Source organism: Octopus bimaculoides, chromosome 1 (genome assembly GCF_046866305.1).
Source record: "Octopus bimaculoides isolate indiv1 chromosome 1, ASM4686630v1, whole genome shotgun sequence".
NCBI lineage: Eukaryota > Metazoa > Mollusca > Cephalopoda > Octopoda > Octopodidae > Octopus > Octopus bimaculoides.
This window is the reverse complement of record NC_142928.1, coordinates 160,069,741-160,091,868: the sequence shown is the minus strand read 5'-3', so window position 1 is coordinate 160,091,868 and position 22,128 is coordinate 160,069,741. Positions and strand designations below refer to the sequence as shown.

Below are 22,128 nucleotides of genomic sequence, written 5' to 3'. Positions count from 1 at the left end.
TGTGTGTGTGTGTGTGTGTGTATGTATGTATGTGTGTGTGTGTGTGTGTGTGTGTGTGTGTGTGCAAGCTGACCTGTCTTAATTTGACTCTCTGTAACCTAATAATAGAAAGTTGTTTTTTAAATCTAGTACCATGTATTACTCTACAGGCCAATTCTCTTTGATAACAAGTGAGTACATAAGGCTTGGTAAACTGGTTGTTTTGAAGGTTGGCCATGAAATAATACACCATGATTTCAGTAAAACATCATAAAAAAACAAGATCTTAGCGTTTTGTTCTCAATATATACATGTTTACTAAAACATAAATAACTAGACCAGCCAACAAGAAAAGCCTCTTTGTGGTTATTCAGCCTGTTAGAAATACCAACTAAACAACAAATAAATCATACTCTACCACCATAAGAGTGGAAGAGCACATTGTATAATGTAGTCTTAGATAGTTCATATCTGACAATATGCTGGAAAGCCTTTGTGCAGGGGTCTTCTTCAACAGAAATGGCTGGGTCTAAACGACAATAACAAAGACTAATTTAAAAATATAAGATAATAAAACAAAATACTGCGGTTTGCAAATAGGCTGGTAAGCTGGTAGGCAGGTAGGCTGGCTGGCTTGTTGGCTTGTTAGTTGGTTGCTTATTTGGATGGCTGGAAAGAAAAATAAAAGAAAAGAAAAATATAGTCCAATTTATAAGAAGGTATGATGACATGTTTTAGAAAACAAGGTGACACAGATAATTGAGTGATTAAACAAATATTCTCAAGCTGTAATCCTCACTAACTTCACTGTTTGCTTCCTTATGAAGAGCTTTCTCATGTGACTCAGTCACACACACAACTTACGTCAGAAATGATGGCAAACAGGTTCAATTCCTCTCTGAAGAGCAAATTGTTACTACTGCTGCTGCTGCTGCTGTTGCTGTTGGTGTTGTTGTTGCTGTTGATGTTGTCAGCACTGGATTAAAATAAATGGTAATCCAGGTATGACCAACCGATTATTTTTTTTGCATGTGTGTGTGTGTGTGTGTATATATATATATATATATATATATATATATATATATATATATATATATATATATATATATATATATATATATATATTTATGTGGAGAATGGAGCAACAAATACAAGAAGAAGCAATATATATATATATACATATATATATATATACATATATATATACATATATATATATATATATATATATATATATATATATATATATATATATATATATATACATATATATATATATATATATATATATATATACATATATATATATATATATAATATAATGTATATATATATATATAATGTGCTGTGCGTGAGAAGACCCGGCAAGCCAAGTAAGATCGTTGCCAGTGCCCCTGGACTGGCTCTTGTGCGGGTGGCACATGAGATGCACCATTTTGAGCGTGGCCGTTGCCAGTACCGCCTGACTGGCTCCCGTAGGATTTTCGAGTGAGATCGTTGCCAGTGCCCCTGGACTGGCTTGTGCGGGTGGCACATAAAATACACCATTTCGAGCGTGGCCGTTTTCGTGCGGGTGACACGTAAAAGCACCCACTACACTCTCTGAGTGGTTGGCGTTAGGAAGGGCATCCAGCTGTAGAAATTCTGCCAAATTAAATTGGAGCCTGGTGTTGCCATCCGGTTTCACCAGTCCTCAGTCAAATCGTCCAACCCATGCTAGCATGGAAAGCGGACGTTAAACGATGATGATGATGATGATATATATATATATATATATATATATATATATATATATATATATATATATATATACATATATATATATATATATATATATACATATATATATATATATATACATACATATATATATATATATATATATAAACACACATTTATATATACATGCATATACATATGTACATTTATCTATCTATCTATCTGTCTGTCTGTCTGTCTGTATATATACACGTCAGCAGTGTCCAATGTATTGCTCCTCTTTGCAGAAGGTAAAATAGACGTCATTTTCTTCCAAGTCAAGCAATCATATAGAGTCACATTGTAATTCTATGATATGAAACTTAGGGAGATAATATCTTGAAGATGGAACTTTGAAAGAATTATGTTAGACTTCAGACCCTTCATCCAAGATTACTTACTTTACTTAAACCTCTTGTCCCCCCACCACCACTCTATGGTGCATAGGACATTGATGACTTTTCTCCCTATTTCTTGACACTGGGGTATCCTCTCTCAGGTCATTTTGGTTTTGAATTATCATTGATGCATCTGCAGCATTGCGTTTTTCTAGGTAGTGGTGCTGGCCCAATGCAAACCTATTTTCATCCTTAGGAAGAGGTTGTCCATATTAGCCTGGCCTCTATCCTTTGATTCATCAGGCATGGGAGGGTCTACCAAGAGCTTGTGCTTGCTGGCATAGCACTCAGGGTCACTGAGGCACACAACCTGCTACACAAACTGCCACACTGCAACAAAGACTGGATCTTGTGATGATATATCCAAGGTTAAATGATATATTAGAAACATAAGACAGGTGAGTAATATAAGACTAATAGTTGCTTCATGAATTAGCAGTGTCACCAATGACACCCCAACTCACTGAAAATTGAACAAATGTTTCATGTTTAAAATACTCATCAACAATGTTTAACTCTTTAGCATTCACATTATTCTGTCAAATGTAATGCTTATTTATTCACATTGTTTTCAATTAATTATGTACTATTTTGGAACTTTGAGAGTTTGATGAGGTAACCATTAATTCTTTAGAATGATATTGTAGTTCTGTGATTGCAGTAGAAAACTTTGTTTCATAGAATTTTGTCTGATTCATGCAAGCATGGAAAATGGATGTTAAAAGGATGATGATTATAAAGATGATGATTATAATGATGATGATGATGATGATGATGATGATGATGATGATGATATATCTGACAGGCTGTCACGTATTTCCCATCTATTAAAATTCATCCTCAAAGCTTTTATCGGAAAAAAGTTGTACAAAGTCCTGTACTGATGAAAAGTCTATGGCAGTAGTACATGTAGAAAATGTGGTTCAGTGCAAGCAAACTTCATAAAAGCACAGTAATGCCTGTACTCACATACAAACATATGTATATCTCAAATAACCAACAAGAATCCTATAAAACTACAGCTTTGTAAACACAAGACCACATAACTCAGAACCCAAGCACTTGAAACCTGGTTCAATTCCAATCACAGAGCTTTCACAAGAATGAAATAATGATAGGTTTTGATCTCTCTCTAAGACAAACTTATCAAAGAAAGAAGGCAACAAGTGTGAAGATAATATGGCAGTAATTGTAGGTTAAAGTTGGTAGCAGAGGTCAGTGAACTGTAGTTAAATCTAATTTGAGTTTCATTAAAGTCTTCTTTCAATTGTTCTTTGTTTTTTTTTTTACATGTATGGTGTGGTCATGTTAAACAATTTTGTGACACCTCATGTTTGGTTTGCCAAAATCAAAGAACAGACAAAGAGAAAAAAGGAGGGAAACATAAGGTTGGTTGATGACTGCAAAAGATGGAGGAAGAGGCTTTGTCTCTTGATGTGTATCTATAGCCTCCCTTGTTCCAGTCTTGTAGTCAGGAGGGAAGGCAGTGCTTCATGGCCTTTTTACAGGGTTTCCAAGACTGGTAGGAAGGAGGAACAAATGCATCCTCAATTGGAAACCTGGCCAAAGTATTTGAAAAAGAGTGGACTCCACTTAAGGTACCCAGGGTGCCAGGTACTATTGTTAAACTGAGCAACAGATTAAGTCTGTCACCCAACTAGATCATTGCAGAATTTGAACTCAGAATGTAAAGAGCTGAAAAACACTGCAGGGAATCTATAGTCTGTTCTGCTAATCCACCACTTCACATTGATACTTTTATATCCATCTTTTGGGCTTCTCAAGATTAATACTGAGATAGTTAGTAATCGGGTATCCTAATAATTACATGTATGAATAAAATACCATAGTCTAGTGGCATATCTGCAGATTTTTCAGAGATACAAATATCTGAATAAAAGATTTCTGTTTTTGTGTATACTTTCTCTTCTCTGTCCTATATCATTATGTCTGGTCTGTTATGTCTACATTTTAGAGAGGTTTTTATTGGAATATTCCACCAGTATTCTTTCATACTATGGGTGAGTGTGCCAGCTACATCATTGTCAATCACTATAATTTTATCCTCGGGTTTGTCATTTACATGGATTGTGTTCTATGAAAGAAAGGAGTTTGGGAATGTGTTTAGCAGCTTTTAATCAACAGAAATTCAGTAGCATATGATGAATTTGGGTGCAATCTGGCTGGAGTTAAATACAGAAAGTGATTATTTTGTTACTGATTGGATAAAGTATTATAGGTATATATGTGTGATGTTGGCTATTTTTGTGGGGAACTTGTTTTCATTTTTGTTAAAGTAACTAAACAATACATAACTGAGTCACTAGATAAAAAGTGTCAGCCACCTGATATTTAGCTACTCTGTGGATGGCCTGAAAATATTTGCTAAAAATATGAATGGTATGAAGAATTTCCTTGACTTGTTTATGATATTCTTAAAGGATATAAGAATAAAGTTTGGCCAAAACAAATGCTTTTACTCTATTGAAAAATGAAGGATAACTACAAGCCAGTAGTCTAGTAACATTTCTATCAATGATCTAACAAATTTCCTGATATCTAGCAAGGAATTTTACCAGTACTAAGGGATGGATGAAAATATTTCTGGGATGGAACTTGTTGCAAGGAACACGTGACCAGGGAATATAACACTCTGATAAGAAAAGTGCCTGGTTTTCAGAGTTCTTTGCTTACAATACATTAGTGGTCACAATGTGATTGCTGTACCAGTACTCATGTCTCTATTTGGACTTTAAACTAAATGTAATAACTAGAAATAATGTTAAAGCTCAAAAACTGTCACCTCTTATTTAAAGTTTCCTCATTGATACTGATTTTAAATGAAAGCAAGGAGGAAGAAGTGTTACGTCAATTCAACCAGTCTTTGAATGCATCAAGATTCATCTTATATCCACGGAGTAGCTGCATGCAAGAACCTGATAGCATGATGAGAATTGGAAAGATACTCTTTGAAAATTATACTGACTTAGGAAATTGTACAAGTCAATTACAAGAGAAAGCCAGATGTGAGGCATGTATGTTTATCAGTGAAAAGTCATGTATGGTTATCATCATCATCATCATCATTGTCGTTTAATGTCCACTTTCCATGCTGGCATGGGTTGGACGGTTTGACTGAGGGCTGGCGAGCCAAGACGGCTGCACCAGGCTTCAATTTGATCTGGCACCATTTCTACAGCTGGATGCCCTTCCTAATGCCAACTACTCCGAGAGTGTAGTGGATGCTTTTTATGTGCCATCGGTACGAGGGCCAGTTAGACAGTACTAGCATCAACCATGCTTAAATGGTCTTTTTATGTGCCACCGGTACAGGAGCTAGTCACTGGCAATGGCCACGCTCAATGGTGTTTTTACATGTCACCAGCACAGGAGCCACTCAGACGGCACTGGCAACAATCATGCTCGAATGGTGCTTTTAACGTGCCACTGGTACGGGTGCCAATCAGGCAGTACTGTCATCGGCCATGACAACAATTTCACTTGCCTCAACCGGTCTTCGCAAGTGTAGTTTATTGCCCAATGATTGAAGGGTACTCTTAAATGGGCTGGTTATGCTGCACTGGCATAGGCCATGGTTATGGTCTCACTTGACTTGCTGGATTTTCTCAAGCACAGCATATCTCCAAAGGTCTTGGTCACTTGTCATTGCCTCAGTGAGGCCCAATGTTCGAAGGTTGTGCTTCACCACCTCATCCCAGGTCTTCCTGGGTCTGCCTCTTCCACAGGTTCTCTCAACTACTAGGGTGTGACACTTTTTCACACAGCTGTCCTCATTCATTCACAACACATGACCATACCAGCGCAGTTGTCTCTCTTGCGCACCACATCTGATGCTTCTTAAGTCCAACTTTTCTCTCAAGGCACTTACACTCTGTCGTGTATGCACACTGACATTACACATCCAGCAGAGCATATTGTTAGAAAATTTCAGGTTGACCTAACAACATATATATGAGCTTTCATTCTGGAGAATATGATTTTCAATTCCAGGAACAAGACATAACAACAAAAAGACGTTATGCACAAAAGAGAGAGAGGGACTCAGAAAAATGGTGTGTGGTGGAGGTTCTATGGAATTAGCAAGAGTGTGAACTGGTCAATATAGGTCAGAATTAATTGTGAGTATGGTGTGGCAGTCAGTATAGGACAGTACTGAGAGAGTGTGGTGGTCAGTATAGGAGAGAGCTATTTGAGTGTTGGGGTGAATATACAATACTACTGTGATGATATAATGTGTTGGTCAGTATTACTTATTTAACACCTTTGCTCTCTATAGAGCATAAGCTTTGATGACTTTTCTCCATTGTTCTTGATTGTAGGATGTTTCCTTTGAAGGTAGACCTTCTCCTTGGTCTTGTTTTGAATTGTCATTGATGTTTCTGTAACTTTGCTTTCTTCTAGGTAGGGGTGTTAGCCCTATGCAAACCCATTTTAACCTCTGGAAAGATGTGGCCTATATTAGTCTGGCCTCTATCGTTTTTACCTGACCATCATGGGAAGCATCACCAAGAGCTGTGCCCTGCTGGCATATCTCTCAGGGTCACTGAGGCACATAAGCCACCACAATGCAAGAAAGACTGGACTTTGTGGTTGATTGGTCAATATAAGACAAAATTATAATGATATGATGTGATGGTAGGTATAACGGTGCTGTTGTTGTTTATCCTTAAGTCAGCACTGAATGAGCAGAATTATGACTGAAAGCATTCTAACTTTGACCATATCATTTTATAGGGGTTCTCAGGGCAGAATATCTAGTGATATCTAATGTCTATTCTCCTTAATATAATTTGCAGGACATTTTGCTGATATTTCTAGCATTTCAAGCGACCACATAGAGACTTCCTTATTGGTGCATGGAGAAAGGAGTAGGTAGAGGTGGCAGTAAATTTAATGTAATTCGACAAATACAATAGTGGACAGATTGACCATCAACCAACGGAAGATTCCTCTTTAAGTATAGTTATTAAACCTAACCTTATACTAAATCACAGCAATTTCATGTCCGTCACGTGGTGTCTGCTGCTGCTGTTGTTGTGCTAGCTGTGTCCTTATTACTGCTGTGGTTTGTTGTTGTTTGTTTTGGTGAAGTTGGTGGTGTCATTGTTGTTGCTGTGATTCGTTGTTACTGTCATTGTATTAGTGGTAGTAGTGGTGGTGGGGCATTACTTCTGCTGGTGCCATTTTTGTTGTTTTCGTTGTTGCAGTAGTGATGGTAGTGGTATTAGTCCTAGTTGTGTCATCATTATTATTGCTGTACTTTCTTTTGTGTGTGTGATAGTGACAGTGTGCTGTCGGTGACGGGGGTGCGTCGGTTGTGTCATTATTATTACTTTAAAAAAGGCCTTGTGCCTACAGTAGAAATAGTAATTATTATTTTATTATTTAAAGGCAATTAAGTGGTATTTCGCCTGTCTTCGTGTTCTGAGTTCAAATGCTGCCGGATCGACTTTGCCTTTCATCCTTTTGGGGTTGATGAATCAAGTGCCAGTGAAACACTGGGGTCGGTGTAATCGACTGGTCACCTGCCCCCAAATTTCAGGCCTTGTGCCTAGTAGAAAGGATTATTTAAAAGCAATGAAGGCGACGAGCTCGCAGAATCGTTAGCACACCGGACGAAATACTTAGCGGTATTTCGCCCGTCGCTACGTTCTGAGTTCAAATTCCGCCGAGGTCGACCTTTGCCTTTCATCACTATGGGGATTTATAAAATAAAGTACCAGTCACGTACTGGAGTCGATTTAGTTGACTATCCCCACCCCCTCTAAATTGCAGATATACCTAATTTGTGAAGGCGCAAGGCTCAGTGGCTAGAGAGTCGGGTTCACAATCATGAGGTAGTGTGTTCGAACCCCAGACCGAGCCTGTGTTGTGTTCTTGAGCAAGACACTTTGTTTCATTAACATGTTGCTCCATTTCACTCAGCTGTAAAAATGAGTTGCGATGTCAGTGGTACTAAGCTGTATCGCCATTTGCCTTTCCCTTCGATAACATCGGTGGCATAGAAAGAGGAGGCTGGTATGCATGGGCGACTGCAGGTCTTCTATAAACAACCTTGCTCGGACTTGTGCCTCGGAGGATAACTTTGTATGTGCAACCCCATAGTCATTCATGACCGGGTGGGGTATTACCTTTTATACGTAATTTAGAAACGATACGAGTATTGGATTAGGAGTGTAGGTGTATTACTCCCCTTGACAAGGGAAAACAAGCTAGCTATACAGAGAGGGGGCGCTACACAACATTGAGGCTCTGACACTTGACCTCATCTCTTCTTCTTTTCTGCATGGACATGCAATTTCTGAGGGCGTAACTTGACTGTCTCTCTCTTAGGCCTCAGGCCCGCAAGCAGATAGGAGCAAGGCACAGAAGACCATAGCCCTTTACACTCCAACCATTCTGTTTGTCATTCCTTTGGACGCGTACGTGTGGCCACAAATAAAAGTGTTTTAAGACATCCTTACTTATATATGATTTCCGTCCGTGATTACTGCCAACCAGATTACAGCCTTCTTGGGAGTCTTATTAGATGGTTCAATAACGACCTGCAGCCCATCTAAAGGAGAATCGTTAGATAGAGCGTTGAACAAAATGCCTTGCACTGTTTCTTCCGATTCTGCATTCTGAGTTCAAATCCTGCTGAGGTGAACTTTGCCTTTTAACGTCAATAAAATAAAGTACCAGTCAAGTACTGAGGTCGGTGTAATTGATAAGAGTCTTTCCCTCGAAATTGTAGGTTTTTCTGTCGAAATTAGAAACAATTATTGCTGCCAGGCCTTGTTGTTTCTGTGGCTGTTGTTCTTGTTGGTGTTTTAATGATAGTGGCATTGCTATTACTAAAACTTTTAACTATGACTCAGCAATCTTCAGCGGAATCTGTCAGAGTTGTTAAAAAGAAAAGGCAAGTCTTTAAACAACGAAGATTGCTGTGGTCAAATTACTAACATGAAGCCATTATACAGAAAAGTAGCAACAACAGGCACTGGAGTGCGTGTGTGCGCGTTGATCTAGGTATTGTGCATATGTGTGCACGCACGTATGTGTATATGTTGTGTATGTATGTATGTATATATGTATGTATGTATGTATAATTATGTATATATATGTGTGAGTGTTGTCTGCGGGTGAGTATGCTGCATCGACAAAGTTGCAGAATAACAAACCAGCCTAAATAGAGTACTTTTGTACCCATTCGTTAATGGTTATGTATATGTGTGTGTGTGAGTGTGTGTGTGTGTGTGTGTGTGTGTGTGTGTGTGCGTGCGTGCGTGCATGCATGCATATATGTATGTATATGCAGTTACTGAGCTATTTTTCATCTAAAACACCAAAAAGCTCAGTATACAATTGTCGCGAATCTCGTAATGTGCAGACCATGATTGTGTCTAACGTTTGTGCGTACGCGCGCACGCCCCCCCCACTCATGTATGTATGTATGTATGTGTCTTTGTGTCTGTGTTTGTCTCCACAACTTGACAACCGGTTTTGGTGTGTTTACATCCCCCTAACCTAGCGGTTCGGTGAAAGAGACAGATAGAATATGTACCAAGCTTTAACAAATAAGTCCTGGGGCCGATTTGTTCGACTAAAACGCTTCAAGGCTGTGCACCAGCATGGTCGCAGTCTTATAACTGAAACAAGTAAAAGATAAAAAAAGAAGATAATTGCAAAGATTATCTGGTACTCGACTGAGGAAAGAAAACTTCGAATGACCCATCCTTGTTTCCTTTGTATCATCTCTCTGGATGTCCCATTTTTGTATCACCTAACTGTTCGGATGTTTTGCGTTCTTGTCCCATTTTGTATTAAATTGAATGAGAGTATGTAGTTGATTGTACACACTTTAAGTACTCGGTTGTTGATAATTTTATCGAGCGCAGGTAAAATCCATGACTAAAAGATGTATAAATACCTCTTTCGATGTTTTATCAAATTGCGATCACACAGAAAAAAAATTGCAATAAGACTAAATTAAAATATCCATACAGATTTTTCCTTTCCTAAAGTGTGTATACATTTTTGGGGCGGACTCTCTCTCTCTCTCTCTCTCTCTCTCTCTCTCTCTCTCTCTCTCTCTCTCTCTCTGTATATATATATATATATATATATATATATATATATATATATATATATATATATATATATATATATATATATATATATATATATATATATACATATATATATATATATATATATATGTGTAACAATTAGAAAATGGAGGATAATATGCTGAACCCAACTACCTGCAGACGGTGTATCCCGTTGAATTCATTAATTTAATTCATAGCAAAAGTGACAAAAGAAAGGAAGAAAAGAAAAAGAAAGAAAGAACCAAAGCACAGGTGTCCATGGCAGACTATGTTATTTTGCCAACATGGTTTACGTACCCCCAACCCCTAACTCTCTCACGTTATATATATATATATATATATATATATATATATATATATATATACATAAAGTGTAGTATATTGCCACTTAAGTGTGGCTGACCCCTAGGGGTGGATGTTACTGTTGCTTTTAGCCCCAGGAGGACATCTCCTCCAGCTGGCTTATCGACACACGACTGTGTCCTGTTTGCCAAGGGAAGCCAGCTGGAGGAGATGTCCTCCTGGGGCTAAAAGCAACAGTAACATCCACCCCTAGGGGTCAGCCACACTTAAGTGGCAATATACTACACTTTATCGTGCAGTTACTGTTAATACTTCATTTAGAGAATTAACATTGCTTATATATACATACATATATATATATACATATATATGTATACACACACACACACATACACACATACACACACACATATATACATATATATACATATACATACACACACATATATATATGTATATATATATACATATATATATACATATATATATATACATATACATACATACACACATATATATATATATACATATATATATTTATATATATATATACATACATACATACATATATATATATATATATATATATATATATATATATATATATATATATATATATATATATATAGAGAGAGAGAGAGAGATAGTGAGAGAGAGTGATATATATATATATATATATATATATATATATATAGAGAGAGAGAGAGAGAGTGATAGAGAGAGAGTCCGCCCCAAAAATGTATACACACTTCAGGAAAGGAAAAATCTGTATGGATATTTTAATTTAGTCTTATTGCAGTTTTTTTCTGTGTGATCGCAATTTGATAAAACATCGAAAGAGGTATTTATACATCTTTTAGTCATGGATTTTACCTGCGCTCGATAAAATTATCAACAACCGAGTACTTAAAGTGTATACAATCAACTACATACTCTCATTCAATTTGTTCTCTTGTACAAATATAAGAAATGTATCATTAGAAGCCATCTTTTTGTACATAGAGTTTTAAATTAAATGGTGCTCCATATTGTGGGAAAATACTCTCAAATTATAATGCAGACAAAGGTTTTAAAATTTGAAGTTAAAAAGTATAACTCATCAATGTACTGTAGAGCATAACGAGTGAATCTCTGCGAAATCATTCATCTTACATAAAATGGAAAAAAAACTTTCTCTTAAATTTACGCCCTTTGCAGCCAACTATCTTAGATTAAAGAGAATTTGTTGAAAAAAGGTCTCGACAAGCAATATATACAGAATGGTCACAGCTGGAACTCCTTTGATTCTGTCTGTACGATCAGGGATTACCTGGGATTAACCACAAGCACTGGAAAGAATAAATTTTTTGTATAATTTTCCAGAAAACTTACAACTCGAAATATGTAGTAGGAACTTTATAATGTATGTAGTGATAAATGTAATAGAGAATATATTATGCTACTAACAATTGAGATCCATTACAGTGTTTAAAATTTTTATTTGAAGAAGTCGCTCAATCTTAAATCAAAGAATAAGGTTATATTACAGAAATGTGACCTGATCTGAGATCGCGTGCTGAAACAAAAACAATTGCAGCGTGAAAGGTGTTTTATAACCCATTTAAAAACACATGAAAAACCGTTAGATTTACTTCAACATTTAAATTTAATTTGTCAAAATATTTTCATAGCTTTAAGACCGCGCCCTTTTCACTGACAAAATTCCGTGCAGCACGGAATTTTGTCAGTGAACAGGTTGCTGTCTCAAAGCGATGAAAATATTTTGGAAAATTAAAGTTAAATGTTGAAGTTAATCTAATAATGTTATATTCGAAGGGAAATAACTTGTTCGATTAAAATGGATACTACAATAATGCAAGGGGAATTACTCTCAGTTTAACTGCAATTCACAGCTTTAACGCCATTCCCTGCATATACTCGTACATATCTATAAGGTTCACTGCATATACATATGTATTAGGTTTATCGCTGTTTAAGCTACAATTGAACGGCAAACATTTGATTAAATCGAAACATTTGATTTAACAGAAAACAGTAGAAACCATGGAAAGTGATGATGTTGCTTACCGTTAGTGAAGTTTGTAGGTTTAGAAAAGTTCTTATGTGCTCGGAATTTCTCTCCTCTTCACAGTTTTACAAACTCATCCAAATTCATGAGCCTCACTAATTCAAAATGTAATGTCTTGGGAAGATATACGAGAGGATGCTGAAAAATTTTCTGACTTTGGGTAAAAGAAAATATAGGAAGATTAGTAAATTATGATTTTAGTTAACGTATTCTCATTTCAGATTCACACTAATTGCAGCGGTCCTCCAATCTCTGTAAAAAAACTCGAAAGGTTGGGTCTCCAACCAGGCCTTTAAAACCAGGGACTTTTCAGCATCCCCTGGTGGTAGATATAATCTTATCATGACTATGTAGTCAATATAAAGAAACATTAACAAAGATATTGAGGTCCCAGACCGAATCCTTCGTCAGGTTTAATACCACTGTCTAGTCCAAAGTCTATTATGTTGCAGACATTTGGGATAGACCGCCAGTTTGAGGATACCTTCCTCCCTCCAACTATCGTCGGGTGTCCTGTGAACATTTGTGGGTACTGCCGTTCTCTTATGATTCAAAGATAAGTAAGCCTCCTCACGCTTTTGTTATCTCTCCCATCGATATTAATGCATCAATATAATGCAATCAGTATTAAGCACGTTTTGTTGTAGGATAGTCGTGGCACTCCGCCAGTTACGACGACAAGGGTTCCAATTGATCCAATTAACGGAACAGCCTGCTCGTGAAATTGATGTCCAAGTAGCTGAGCACTCCACAGACACGTATACCCTTAACGTAGTTCTCAGGGAAATTCAGCGTGACACAGAGCAGGAAAGGTTGGCCCTTTCAAATACAGGTACAACAGACACAAGAAGAAAGTGCGAGAGAGAGTTGTGGTGAAAGAGTACAGCAGGGTTCGTCATCACCCCTGCCGGAGCCTCGTGGAGCATTAGGTATTTTCGTTCAATAAACAATCACAAGGCCCGATCTGGGAATCTAAACAGCGATCCTATGACCGTGAGTCCGCTACCCTAACTACCGGGCCATTGCGCCTCTACTGTAGTATATATATATATATATATATATATATATATATATATATATATATATATATATATATATATATATATATATATATATATGGTCGCAATGCGCTTTCTGGCATTGTTGTATCTTTTGAATGATACCACCCCGATGGCTCGGTGAGCAGACCGATACATACATACATACATACATCACACACGCATGCGTATATATCGATTCATGCATGCATACAGTTGCACACATATACATATATACACACACGAACGCACGCATCCGGGCGTTTCACATCCAGGTCTTCTTTGAGGTGTGTCAATCCGTCTGTTTTGGGATTGTATAGGAGTGCTTCCCGAGGAACTCATTACCAACATTTGAGATGTTCTCTTCGCCTTTCAGCTGTTAGCTTATGTATTTATTTTTGCTGCTGTTGTTTAGAAGGTGCTGTCCGAGAGAGACTATACAGCATTCAAAAGCTCTCTGCACTGATTCCACGCCCCTACCACCTTTATCTCTACTTTGATAAAGCCTTTCTATATCAGTCTTTCAGTGAAAGTTTCCAGTTGATGTCAGGATCTTTCAGATTCTAATGTCTATAGAGTGGGTTTCCTCTACAGACCAGTGAAGTATTCCATATGCTGGAATCAGAACTGGTTCTGAAATTGCATAATGGAATATTGTTTTGTTGTAAGGGGAGAGTTCCGACTGCTTTATTTTTCTCTTATTGTCTGGTATTCTCGAGTTATTCTGTCTTTATTTACAGAACCTTCGTATGATGTTTTCATCAATGTCTAGCTATTTGTAGCATTCTTTGTGTGGAACTAAAGAGATATTAAGACTGTTGATGCGTAGGTTTTGGGTCTGGAGGACTAATTTCCTATGTTCCTCAATCAAATATAAACATTTCTTTTGCCCAAATTCCATTCTATATTCCATTCTATATCCTGCTGTTTTTTGACATTGTTAACGTTTTAAGCATAAACTTTCTGGTCATCTACAAAGAAATTATGAGTTACATGAATATCTCTGGCAGTTGCTGACTCTAGTTGCAGTCTCTAGCCATATAATTTTTGTGGCAGGAATAATAATGCATTCACTGCCAAAAATGAACAGAATTACAGAAAGAGTATTTCCTTGGGATATTAAAAAATCGGAGATGATCGTCCTGCTCAGGCGGCAACCAAAGTAGCAGTTTGCCAAATGTAGACACTTCAGCAGCCATGAGTAGGGAATAGAGTCGAACGCTCTACTATAATCGAGCCTTACTGTCGTTGGGTTTCTACAGTACTTTCTTACTTCAAATAGCACAACTTTGATTATAGAAAGTTGCTCCATACATCTCCATACTCCCTTCTTTCCACCAGCCTGCTCATCTATCACTATGCTGTTGGACTCCTGGAGGAATTGATTGAGGCAGATTGTTTACAGTTTGTACATGTTTCGGCAAGCAATGTGCCTATAGTTTTCTGGCAGCTTGGTGGTTTCATTCTTGGCTGCAAGATTCATCCGCTAGCGAACATGATATGTCAGTCTGACCTTTCATAGTCCTTATATATATATATTCTTTTATTCTTTTCAGTCATTTGACTGCGGCCATGCTAAAGCATCACCTTTAGTCGAGCAAACCGACCCCAAGACTTATACTTTGTAAGCCTAGTACTTATTCTATCGGAATCTTTTGCCGAATCGCTAGGTTACGGGGACAAACACAAAGACACACACACACACACACACACACACACACACACACACGACGGGCTTCATTCGGTTTTCATCTACCAAATCCACTCACAAGGCTTCGGTCGGCCCGAGACTATAGTAGAAGACACTTGCCCCAGGTGCCACGCAGTGGAACCGAACCTGAAATCATGCGGTTGGAAAGCAAGCTACCAAATCCACGTGATATAAAATATATATTTGTATATTTTAAAATCCGGTCAGAATAACGCTACGTTCGTAAGTAAAAAGTGTTTCTCTTATATGTCATTAAAGAAATAAACGAGTTACTGATTTAAGCTAGAGAAGTCGGCTTAATTATAGAAGAAAGCAATAAAAAACACACATAAAAAAAACTAACAAAATTTATTTTACACGATCAGATAGAGAGAAGAGGTGTCAATGACAATAAGGAAAGCAACTCTTTAATAATGAGTTACCTCCCCTGTGCTCGTCGATATTGTCTCACATGCCAGATAATATCGAAGAGTACAGAACTGCTCTGGGGAAAAAAACAAAAAAACAAAAAAAAAAAACAGATCTATGAACAAGGGCATTCTAGCCGTGACCGTTGCGTTTTGTTTGTTTTTGTTTTTGCAAGACAGGTTTAGATCTGAGGAAGATTTACCAATTTTTCTGCAATCACTGATATAGAAGCTTCTTTATAGTAAAAGCTCATCTTGTCGAAGAGTGAGTGCAGATAAAATTTTTCCCGAAGTCCTTTTATAATCTGTGTATACATGCACACACACATACATGCACGCACACAGCACACATACTCACACACACATTTCTATGTATGTATGTATGTTTGTATGTATGTATGTATATATGTATGTATGTATGTGTGTGTGTATGTGTGTATGTATGTATGTATGTATGTATGTATGTATGTATGTATGTATGTGTGTGTGTATGTTTGTGTGTGCGTGCGTGTATGTATGTATGTATGTGTGTATGTATGTATGTATGTATGTATGTAATTCAGTTTTATCTCATTATTTCTTGCCAATAGAGAAAGAGCCGGTTTCTAACCTAGTGCTAAGGATTCTTCATTGGAATTTCATCACCATCAATAAGATATTTTTGCATGTATGTGCGTATATATGCAGTATTTGGAGTCAGTGCATGTGTAGATTTGTATGCTTGTTTTGTGTATATATTTTCATACATATATTTGTGTGTCTAGACATGCGCATATATACTTAAATGCTAAACTTCTGGGAATGTATGCATGCGTTTAGACTGGGTGATTCGACGTGTGTCATGTGTGAAAGGGCTTGCAAGACGATTTCGGATCTGAAGAGACATATGGCAGTTTACAGAGGTCATGTCTCATAAAGTTATTCGATCAATCCAGTAGAAATTACTGCTTTCGTCTGTCACCTATGCTTTAAACTATGCAGATCTGCAGCAGGATTGAATAGTCATCTGAGAGGTTATAGACGGAAGATCAGAAATGTCATCGACGACAAGGAAGCTCAGAGAAACGGTAATCATCTGTAAAAATGGAGCAATCACCATTTATGTTTTTTCTTCAGGTTTCATTTAAATATATGCTGGTTCTGACATGCGTCAGTGCAATCCTTCCTACGGGTGGTATTGTAAATAGTGTTTGCAACTATATCATGCCTCAGGGGCAGGTATGTATGTATGTATGCATGCAAGCATGCATGTATGTATGTATGTATGTATGTATGTATGTATGTATGTATGTATGTATGTATGTATGTGTGTGTGTATGCATGTATGTATGATTGTAATGATATAAATAATATATATATATATGCATATATACACACATACATGTACATGCCTGCATATATATGTATATATACATGCATATATGAGTCCAGGACGTAAAAAGATGTGAACAAAATGAGAAACGAGAACATAAAAAAACAAAAGCATGGAAAACGAACTTTTTTTCGAACAACGAAAGAAACAAATAGAGAAATGAGACAGGTTACATAAAGAACGTTCCCTTCATTAGATGTCCCCTGTTTTATCTACTCCGCGTTTCGAAGGTAGGGACAAGACGCAACTTCGTTAAAACAGTCCTTCCTGTAAAGCAAATAAAATAAAATTTGGGATCTATTGCGGAGGGTTAAAGTGGTAACAAAAACAGGACAGTAAGAACAAAACAGTAAAAACAAATGGTGAAGGCTGTTAAGCCATAACGACGTGAAGTGGAGACAAAACATACAAATCTGCACCCCAATTTTGACCCTCCGCAAAATCCCAAATTTTATTTAATTTGCTTTGCGGGAGCAACTGTTTTATTGAAAGCGTATATTGTAAAATGCTCGAAATATGAGACCAGAAAAATAGCTAACAACTGATGAAGGGTCGTTCTTATGTTGTTTGTTTTGTGACGTCCTGTGCCCACAAATGCATATATATATATATATATATATATATATATATATACGTATAGATGTAAGTATGTACATATACGTATGTACATATGCATATACATATATATATATATATATATATATATATATATATATATATATATATATATATATATATATATATATATATATATATATATATATATATATATATATATATTATTTATACATACATACAGACATAAAAAAAGTAAAAAGAGCACCTATGCTGAACTGTTGAGAAATCTGCAGTCACTATATTCAGATTATAAGTTCAGGTTTATACCTGTAATTATTGGGGCCCTGGGATATGAACACACTGCCTAAATACCCATCTTGAGAAATTAGGCTTCTGAAAACCAGAAAGGGGAAAACTAATTCGAAGACTACAGATCCAATCCATCACTAGAACTGTAAAAATCTGTAAAACTTTCCAGAAGTTTATCATTTAACTATATATGAGCATGCCTAGATATGCAAATATATGCATGAAAATACATACATAAAACATACAAATCTGCACATACCTACCTACCTACCTACCTACCTACCTACCTACCTACCTACTTACCTACCTACCTACATACCTACATACATACATACATACATACATACATACATATACACAGAGAAAGAGAGAGATAAAGATAGATAGATAAAGATATATATATATATATATATATATATATATATATATATATATATATATATATATATATATATATATATATATATATATACAAGGAGAGAGAGAGAGAGAGAAATCAGCATTTCTCGTTCTTTGACTGGATCTAAGGAACATACACGCACATACTCGGTGTTAAGAAACTGTAGTTGTGAAAAATCGGTGATACTTCAGGTATTCTTGTTTCTTGTTTCAGGTGTTTCTTGTTTCTTGTTTCAGGTATTTCTTGTTTCTAGTACGTTTGCCTCGGACTACATATAAAAGAATAGACATTCAGTGCGACCAAATAACTCAGTGGAATATCACATGCTTCATAACAGTTCAAATGTACGAGAGTAAAAATATCTAGCTGTAACATTCTTCTGCACAATGATAACGAAAATGACGGCAGTGTTGATGACGAAACATAAAGATTAGATTTGCTATTTGTGTAAATTTGTTGTACCTGTTTCATTCAAATATGTTGTTTGTTGATGGAGTTTTAGTGGTTGTACCAAATTTGTTTTATTAGCTTTGGGCAGAGAGTGCGTGGGAAAGAGAGAGGACGATATTTCTAAACATACATCCAAATGGAAAATAATCAAAACAATTTCATGCAAATAAATAAAAAGTCTCAAAGAAATCGCAAAAGAACTACTGTTAAATTTTCCCAACATTTGTTTTCTAAAGCTCAGATATATTTACGGTTGTTTTATTTTGGACATTTATTAGTGACATATTGAAATGGTTGGATTTTAAATCCAACGCATTCCAAAATACAGGTAAAATAATTAAGTACGAGTCGATGACATCTACTTGAACACGGTTGAATTGTGGGATGAAAAACAGTAACAACAGCAATAAGAAATCGTTATTTGCACCGTCTACAGCGAGATTGGAAACGAGTATTTGCATATTTATTCTTCATCCGTCTAGGCAGGTTCGGACTCAAAATATGCAGGTCGCTGTAATGAACATCAAAGAAGAAAAAACTTCTCTCTTCTATGGCGATTGTGTATTCAACACACACGATTCATTGGCGCAGAAGATTCTGGGACACCAGTGTTTCGACATGTTGTCTCTCATCAGCTAGAAGTACCCCGGACCCTTGAGTCTAGCCAAACAGCTGGCCTTTGTTTATTCTTTCAGCGAACAAAATATTTGCTGATCAGTGCTTATATCTGCTAATCAATATAAAAATAAATATGCAAATATTCGTTCCAGCTCTGACTGTACACGGTGCAAGTAACGATTTTTTAAATATAATATAAGTTAAGAAAGTAATACTGATTTAATTTTTGGCGCAAGACCAGCAATTTTGACCTCAGTACTCAACCGATATTTATTTTATCGACCCTGAATGGATCAAAGGCGAAGAAGTCAACTTTGGCGGAATTTGAACTCAGAATGTAAAGGCGGAAGAAATACCGCTAAGCACTTTGCCCAGCGTGCTCACGATTCTGCCGGTTCTCCCGCTTAGTTAATAAGTTATTAATATTGGTTTCAAATTTTAGCACAAGGCTAGCAATTTCGAGGAAGAGCGTATGTCGATTACATCGACTCCAACGATCAACTAGTATGAAATCTGCCACCAGTAGTATGACGATTACTTCTAGGAAATCTCCAAACTGTCGCTTGACCGGGGAAGAAACTGCAGATAAATATTCTTCAGATACTACTTGGACATCTTCAAAATGGTGAGATATACAGGATACACCAATGCAGAATACAATATGTCGGAAAAGACGGGATAGTCATGGCCTGATTCCTGTTTGAATGATAATTTTCACGACACACAATAACATTTTTTTTCAATACATGTGAACGTCACTGGACAACGATAGAGGTCTCGAATGTTCAAGTCATCAATATAGCAAATGTGTAACAAAGTCTACAAAATACAAATGCTATTAACTAATACCTCAGAAAAGCAGATGACTATACAGAAAATGTAACAACTTCAGCAAGAGAGATGGCAACGATTAAGACTAGGAGTGCTGTTGTTGTCTCCATCGTCGACGTTAGAGGGTTATACAGAACACATTTAAACTGAAAATTGGTATAAAAACCTTAAAATATTCTACAAGAAACCGATAGAATAATTATCTGCCTTAACAAAAAATAAGCACTGGGGTTGATTCGTTCGACTAAAATTTTCCAAGGCGCTAACCCAGCATGGCGCAATTTAATAACTGAAACAAGCAGCAAATACAAAAATAATACAACATTAACGGTATCAAAAATACGTTTATGGAATTGAAGGACATCACCACACAATACAACATCAACACAGCATAATCAATATTCTAATGAGACCAGGCAGACGTTTTCGCAGCGTAGTTAAAATGTGCTTTACAACATACATAAAACCAGACATATCATATTTAGATATAATGAACAGTATTTTTAAACTTTGATGGTGTGACACATCACTAGGAGTGCAGGCTTTCAGAATAACGATAAAAAGAACAATATTAACATGTAGCACTTTAATATAAATGTACATGTACATATTACCATCGACCTCACTAACAACCCTCCTCAATTGCAACATTTGATCATTCTCAAAAGGACCACAATTGCAGGCAACTTTAATGCATATAACACATCCTGGTTGTCAAATAGAGCAGATAACAAACGAGGTAAAATAATAACACCACAACTAAAGTCTCTTTTTACCCTAAACAATCCACATCAACAGACCTATCTACTGCATTCACTTACAAACAACCTATTAACTTTCCTTGAGCGTTCAACCAATCCATCAATAAAAGATAAATTGCTTTACAAAGCTTAAAAATGTCCAATGGAATGATTTCCACTGAGAAAAAGAATCAAGGTTTTCAGTATTCAACATCGACGCAAACACTAACATAGACACTACAGTACAAACATTTAAAACATACGAAATTATACGCACACCTGAAAGCTATAAACACAAACTAAAACAAAATAAGATAAAAATATTACTTAGTAGAAATACTAATCTCATAAAACCAGAGACAACTTGAAACACACTTCATCAACAGCACACACAACCGAAATAAAGATTAAAATTAAACAATTAAACAAGGAAATAAAAAAATATAATAGACCACACGAAGTTGGCAAACTGGTAAACATATTTCAAACATAAACCATAAAACAACAGTAATACTGTTTATTGTGTAATTCAACATGTTAATAATATTAGATTGAGGAAAAAGTTCGTGCGCCGTGTTAAAATAATGCTGTTTTATTTATTTTTGTGGTGTGTGTGTGTGTGTTCATTCAGTTTATGTCATGTTCAATGGTGACTCACTGTGTTCGTCGAAAACGCGCTTTGTTTCAACAAGACAATGCAAAGCCGCACACCGCCAGAAAGACCAGCAACAAAATTGAAGAATTGGACGGTGTGGAAGTTCTGCCGCATCCAGCCTATAGTCCAGACGTTGCTCCATCAGACTACGGTCTCTTCTGATCAATGCATCCCTTTATGAAAGGTCGTCGATTTGAGCCATTCGATGAAGTTGAAGAAGCTTATCAAGAATTTTTCGATTCAAAGCCGAAGGATTGGTACATTGACCAACTCCGAAAGCTTGCAGATCGTTGGCAGGTCATGGAAAATGATGGTCTGTATTTAGAAGAAGAGTTGTTTTTGAATAGATTATTGAATAAAAAATCATTATATTAACATGGCGCACGAACTTTTTCCTCAACCTAGTATCAACAAGAACCA

The 22,128-nt window shown here is 36.4% G+C and overlaps 1 long non-coding RNA gene across 1 annotated transcript in view; it reads left to right on the top strand.

Annotated features, from left to right (window-relative positions):
* The first annotated feature begins 242 nt into the window (after positions 1-242).
* Positions 243-22,128, top strand: part of LOC128249949 (uncharacterized) — a 26,389-nt gene continuing 4,503 nt past the window's right edge. The window contains exon 1 of the long non-coding RNA XR_008266094.2: positions 243-981. This is a non-coding gene — a long non-coding RNA (uncharacterized LOC128249949). The remainder of the gene's footprint in view (positions 982-22,128) is intronic.